The sequence below is a fragment of the Cynara cardunculus genome, unplaced genomic scaffold (genome assembly GCF_001531365.2).
Source record: "Cynara cardunculus var. scolymus isolate 2C unplaced genomic scaffold, CcrdV1 Un_Scaffold_4929, whole genome shotgun sequence".
In the NCBI taxonomy this organism is placed as follows: domain Eukaryota; kingdom Viridiplantae; phylum Streptophyta; class Magnoliopsida; order Asterales; family Asteraceae; genus Cynara; species Cynara cardunculus.
The window spans coordinates 19,792-26,871 of NW_020202148.1; the positions used below are offsets into that span (position 1 = coordinate 19,792).

Consider the following 7,080-nt stretch of genomic DNA (forward strand, 5'->3'; position numbering starts at 1 on the left):
AAGTTAATATATAATAATAGTAAATAATAACAATCAATAAATGTGAAAATACAGTGTTATTTTACGATTATGAATTCAAAATTTTTAAATATATGATATTTTATATTAAATGTATCGAATTAAAGTCTAGAAGTTATTATAACAAAAAAATTCAAAACTATAAGATAAAACTAAGATGACTTTTTTGCGTTATGAAAATAACACAAAACTACAGAAATAAAATTAAGATAGACGATTAATAAATTTTAAACAAGGTATAAGATGCGTTAAATAATTTTGAATTAATTAGAAAGTTTTGTCGGGTGATTAAGTAAATTAATTGACAATATTTTACTGATATAATTAATATTATAATATTTAAAATAGAAAATCTGTGGAAGATTCGAATAAATTATTGGAGATGTTGATATATGATTAAAAAAGTAAATAATTTGGTAACTTAAAAGTGTTTGTTTTGGCCAAATTATCAGACGCTATACAAACAACTTGGTTACCAAAGAGTTCATTATGGTAGAATCTGTGCGTTAAATGCATCCCTAAAAATATACATACTTTTGCAAGGACAAAATACATCAAAATGTAACAAACTTTGTTTTAGTTATTATTTAGTATAACGGTGGATTATTTTTTCTCAGTTAATATAACAAATATTCAATTATTTCTCTTTCGTGCCCATTAAAAATCATTACACGATAAACAAGCTTTAAGCTAACGTGATATTGTTTGATTTTGACATGACATTTTTTTCTAAATTATCATGAATTACGACATAACTTGATTACTTGGTATCTATATCATCAATAATCACAAATCTATTGTTACCAATCAAAATAGATATGAAACAGGAAGAAATCAAACGTTTGTTATATTAATGGAGAAAACAATGTTCATCGTTACATAATTAATAATATTCACAAATTTTGTAGCTACTTTGTCGGGAAACACTTAAACAAATTATTGCGATTCCAAATAACAAGGACACATCAAAACATCATGTAACACCCCCAATAGTTTTCTTTTCTAGCTAACCATAACATGTACATTTCGTTCGAGTACACAACAGAGCTTATGCATCGGTCTATTACACGTAAACTCAATGTCACCAGAAAACAAAGATTATTATATACGTAAACACATTACAACCGTGATAATCTCAAACACGAATTCCAGATTTAAAACAAGTAATATAACAACGACGAAATTCAAATACTAATCATTTCATTATTGTTATAACCACTTATTTATAACAACCGATCGACTATTTTGAAGAGAAATCCAGAGATCGACCTTTGAGTCAGGCTGAGACATAATGGATCTTGCTCTACAAGTCAGATGAACCAACTTATTTTGGGACTGAGATGGAGGAGCAATGGAGAGCAAGAATGAAGAATCATTGTGTTTTATCATGAACCAATCTTGCACCTTTGGGAAATTAATAGTCATCTCGACAGAGGAGTAAATATGTTCAATTGGAAATGTAAATTTTTTAGGGGAGTGGGCAGGCCCGTCCTTCAGCCCGTTACATATGGGATTTAGAACAGGGCCCCCAAAATGTTGGGGCCCAATTTTCACAGGCCCACCTATTGTATACGCTACCTAATCTAACACAAGCCGAGTAATTAGCAGCGATGAATGGGAGAAATCGATTGAAAGAAAGCTATTGAGCGAACCGGACGCCTCGATCTCCTATCTCCTCTCTATCTTGTCGATTGAATTCTCCAAAGATGGCTAATGATTCGGTTTTAGATTTGCAATGACAACAAAAACAACGGTAAGATTTTAGATGATTTTGTATAAGTATTTGTCGATTAGTTGATACTCGTTACCCAGATTGCTATTTTCCTATTCTCAAATCTCATAATCTCAAGATTGGTTTGGTCGATTACTCGAATACTCGATTTCTTATTGCTAATTTCATCTGTGTTGGTCACTTGGTTGGTCGATTACTCGATTTTAACCTAATTGACTGATTCCTAAATCCTAAAGGTGAGATAAAGTATACAAGATTCTCTAAATTAAGGAATTCCTACAAGTTTCTAAATTTTTAATGAAGCTTATTTAGTTATTGATAGTCCCCTTTAGTGATCAATCTTCATGAAAGCTTCATAAATATGGCAGATCTAAGATATATCTTCAAAAACACATATGATGATATCTGAGAGAGAAAGTCAACATTCAGAGCTTTGGTCAAACTTCACTTTGCGTAATATCATATTTACAAATTAGCTCTCTCTTATATTTACAAAGACATCACCCTATTTATAGGGTCAAAATACTAAACATAGTCAAAGTCAAACTCCTATAAGAAAAGTCAAACACGATGACTTTTACAATTATAGACAATATTTAACTTTCAAGACGAATACAATTTAATACTGGTTTTCAGTCATAACAGTTATTTTTATTGTGAATTGTGAATTGTGATATGTTGAAATGCTTTGGCACAACTACACAAAGAATGCCAAAAACAGGATATGTTGTTCTTGTTGGTTGCTTGTTGCTGCATTAGACTTCCTGCTTTATTCTTTTCTGGTTTACAGTTTTGTTCTTCTTGCTGGTTGCCTGACTGTTTTTTGGTTTACAGTTTTACTACTTTATTCTTTTATGGTTTATATGTTTTACTGTTTTGTTCTTTTTAGGTTCATCTATTGGGACTTGAGAATTGAGACTTGGGAGGACCAAGCAATATATGCAACAATAATATTATCATCCTTACCCAGGTTGTTTTGTTCCTTATCTTTTTCCTTTTACTTATTTCAATTCCAATTATCCAATATGTCTTCTAAGGTTAGAAAATATGATTCTGGATGTCAAAAACGTAAAAAGAAGAAAAGAATTGAAGAGATAATTCAATCTCAAAAAGGATCTCTTGATAAGTTTGTTATAAAAGAAGGTCCATCTTCTCATGACAATGAACATATTGATATTGATTTGGATGATGCTTGTGTTGATGTTAATGAAAATCCTAACATGGTGAATTTAGTTGGCACTCTAAATGACTCACATGAGGATTTGGCTACAAATGTTGATACTAATAATGCTTCTAATGATGTTCCTAATGTTATTGTTAATAATGCTTCTAATGATGTTCCTGCTAATAATGCTTCTAATGATGTTCCTGATAGTGATGATGCTACTAATGTTGATGATGTTTTTATTCATTTTGATATATTTGATCCAAGAAATTGGGATGCATTAGATTCTAAAATGATTGATGTGTTAGTTGTTAAGGGTCCTAAAAGAGATTTGTCTGTTCAGAAAGGTCCTAAAGATAAATTGTTTAAACGCTTTTCTGCCACATGGTATACTAGAATTTTATCAAATGGGGAGAAATGTGATAGAGATTGGCTTGTATATTCGATAGAGCTTGATAAGGTATTTTATTTTTGTTGTAAAATCTTTAAAAAAAGACATATAAAAGGTCAATTAACAAATGATGGATTTGGGGATTGGTCACACATTAGCACTAGACTTAAGGAGCATGAAACAAGTATTGATCATGTAATGAATATGAAAACTTGGTATGATTTGTGGCTAAGACTTCAAAAGAATCAAATCATTGACAAAGTTGTTCAAACCCAAATAGAAAAAGAAAAAAAATCATTGGAAAAAGTTTTGGTAAGAATTGTTTCTATTGTAAAATTTCTTGCAAAACATAATCTTGCATTTCGTGGAAGTAATGCAAAATTGTATGAGAATAGCAATGGTAACTTTTTGGGCTTGATTGAGATGTTGGCTGAATTTGACCCAATTATTCAAGATCATGTTCACCGTATTACAAATGATGATTTACATGTTCATTATCTTGGTCCTAGAATTCAAAATGAGTTGATAACTTTGCTTGCCAAGAGACTTAAATGTGAAATTATCAATAAAGTAAAAGAGGCAAAGTATTTTTCTATTATCCTTGATTGTACTCCCGATATAAGTCATCAAGAACAAATGTCCTTGATATTAAGGTATGTAGATGTCTCTTCTAAAATTGTTAGCATTGAGGAATCTTTTCTAGGATTTTTGGAGATAGATAATACCACGGGCCAAGGTTTGTTTGATGTTCTTGTAGCTGAATTAAAGTGTCTTGGTTTGGATTTAGATGAAGTGCGAGGACAAGGTTATGATAATGGTTCAAACATGAAGGGAAAACATCAAGGAGTACAAAGGAAACTACTAGATATAAATCCTAGAGCATTTTATACTTCTTGTGCTTCTCATAGTCTTAATTTAACTTTGTGTGATATAGCCAATACTTGTGGTAAAGCTAGAGATTTTTTTGGAATAATTCAACATATTTATACAATATTTTCTAATTCCACTAAAAGATGGCAAGTGTTTAAAGATAATGTAAAAGGATGGACCGTCAAGTCGTTGTCAACGACTTGTTGGGAGAGTCGTATTGATAGTGTAAAGGCTATAAGATTTCAAGTGTTAGAGATAAGAGAAGCTTTACTTCAAGTGGCTGAAATAAATAATGACCCAAAAATTAGAAGTGAAGCAAAATCTTTAGCACACAATGAGCTTGGTGATTTTGAGTTTCTAGTGTCAATGGTGGTTGGTATGAAATATTGTATGCCATAAATTTGATTAGTAAACATTTACAGTCAGAAAATATGTTAATTGATGTTGCTATTGATCAAGTTAAGGGACTGATTTCTTATTTTAAGGGATATAGAGAAACATGATTTTTAGATGCTATAGAATCAGCAAAAACGATTGCCACTGAATTGAATATTGATCCGTTGTTTCCTCAAAGACGTGAAATTCGAAGAAAAAGGCATTTTGATGAAAATCCACGTGATGCATCTGAAATGAATTCACAATCAACAGAGGAGTCATTTAGAGTTAATTATTTCTTATGTGTCGTTGATCATGCACTTGCTTCATTAAGTAGAAGATTCGAACAATACCAAGAATATGAAAGTGTGTTTGGGTTTTTGTTTACATATGATAAGTTGCGTTCTTTTGGACGATACATGTTTAAAGTCTTCTTGTACTAATTTCGAAAATGCACTGAAGAAACAAGACCAATCTGATATAGATGGGAATGACTTATATGTTGAACTGAAGATACTTCAAGATCTTTTACCCACACAAAAGATGGGACCTCTTGATATTTTAAAGTATCTGAAACATGTTGAATGCTTCCTTAATGCTATTATTGCTTATAGAGTTTTGTTTACTATTCCTGTAACCGTTGCGTCTGCAGAAAGAAGTTTTTCAAAGTTGAAGTTGTTGAAGTCTTATATGCGCTCCACAATGACACAAGAAAGGCTTAACGGACTTGCAATGATAGCACTTGAAAATGACTTTTTGGAGAAAGTTGATTATGAAGAGCTTATTGAAGATTTTGTTTCCAAGAATGTGAAAAGAATGATTTTATTCAAGTGAAGTTTACATGTTAGACGTTACTTTGTCTTGTGGCTGCTTTTATTTGTAACACTTTCAATATAATATGAACTTTTGTATTTAACTCTTATTTTTTCGGTCAATCTACTTATATTTTTTTTATAATAGTGTAATAGGGCCTCCAAAAAGATTGGGACGGCCCTGGGAGTGGGAATATAATCTTTGGGAACCGAAGAGATTCAAATCTTGAAACTTGAAGTTGTACTTTGGGCTTCTAGACAGTAATTTATGCATTTTGGGTTGTACCTTAAGCTTTTAAACTTGTATTTAAGACTTTAAGACTTTTATTAAATTTGTTTTATAAGGTAGTATAGATATATTATATAAAGGAATTAAAAGGATTTTGAAAATCGGACTAATAATGATGAAAAAACTTAAAATGGGGGTGAAAACTGTAATTTTGACAAAAACATTGAAGCCAACGGGCCGAATGTAAATTTGTGATAGTTAAAGGGCATGTCAGATGTTAACAGGTCCAAACTAGAAGGACTTGTTATGTAAATATGTCATATTCTGATTTTTTGAAAATGATGGAACGATGTCGACTTTTGAGGCCTCTTATTGGCTCGTTCAGTCAACCAATAACCCAAAAACATTACAGGAATAAATAGCCATCATTCCCCTCTACAGTTTTCGTTCAAACATTTTGAATTTTCGCTGAGAATCGGGAGAAAAATTAGAGCTCGAAAGTCCCCATCCGAAATCTCCGTTTATCGACGATTAGAGATAAAATACTCAACTAAAATTCATGTTTTTTATATGGTTAGCTTCGTTTTTTAGTCCTCTATAGAACCCTAGTAGCCTTACGTTCCAGATTTCGTGTTTTATGGTTCGATTTTGAGGTTTAAAGTTTCGTTCGGTTTAGTTTAAAACTAAAACTTTAAATAAGAAAATGGAACTCATTAATTGACGAAAAATTGTGTTTTTTATGTCAAAATGTTGGTAAAAATATTACCAAAGGTTTTAGTACAAAAAAATGAAGAAAAAAGATCAAAAAACATGTCAAAATAGAGCTTAAAACGGTAAGAAACGCACAACCATGGGGCTGCTGTGTTTCTGGGTTGCGACTGGGTCGATAAGGCCCAGATCCAACCCATAAACTTGTGAAACCAACCTAGCAAAAATATTTATGGATATCTATTTAGAAGAAGTCAAACCCACAACCTCTAGTTGGTAGAGGCACGTCTTAACCACTCTAGTATGAGATCATTTCATGCTATTTAGGATTAGAAATTATTTATATTTAGTAATTAACTGATTTTTCTTAATAAATTTCTATTATAACCTCAAGAGTTTAGGAAACTAAATTTAACCTTTAAAACTTTCTTAACTACAAAAAGTTCTTTGAAAATTTTAGATGTGTAAATTTCAACTTTATTTTATTATTTGATTTTATAAAATTAGCAAAATGCCTCTAAAATTAAAGAGTGTATATTTTAAGCAATACGTGATCATTTTGTTTTATAAAAATACCTTCAAGGTTGAAATTTAGTACTTTAACAATGTAATTATTTGGGGATAATTAGAATAAATTATTTAAATAATTAGATGATTTTTTTATACGATTAAAGCGTAGCTCTTGAGTTATATATATATATATATATATATATATATATATATATAGGGGTGAGTTTAAATAAAAACCACTCAATTTGTAAAAACCGTGAAAACCTCATT

The 7,080-nt window shown here is 30.8% G+C and overlaps 1 pseudogene; it reads left to right on the plus strand.

The window, feature by feature from the left end:
• Positions 1 to 2,775: 2,775 nt before the first annotated feature.
• Positions 2,776 to 5,385, plus strand: LOC112504216 (annotated as a pseudogene).
• The last annotated feature ends 1,695 nt before the right edge of the window (positions 5,386 to 7,080 follow it).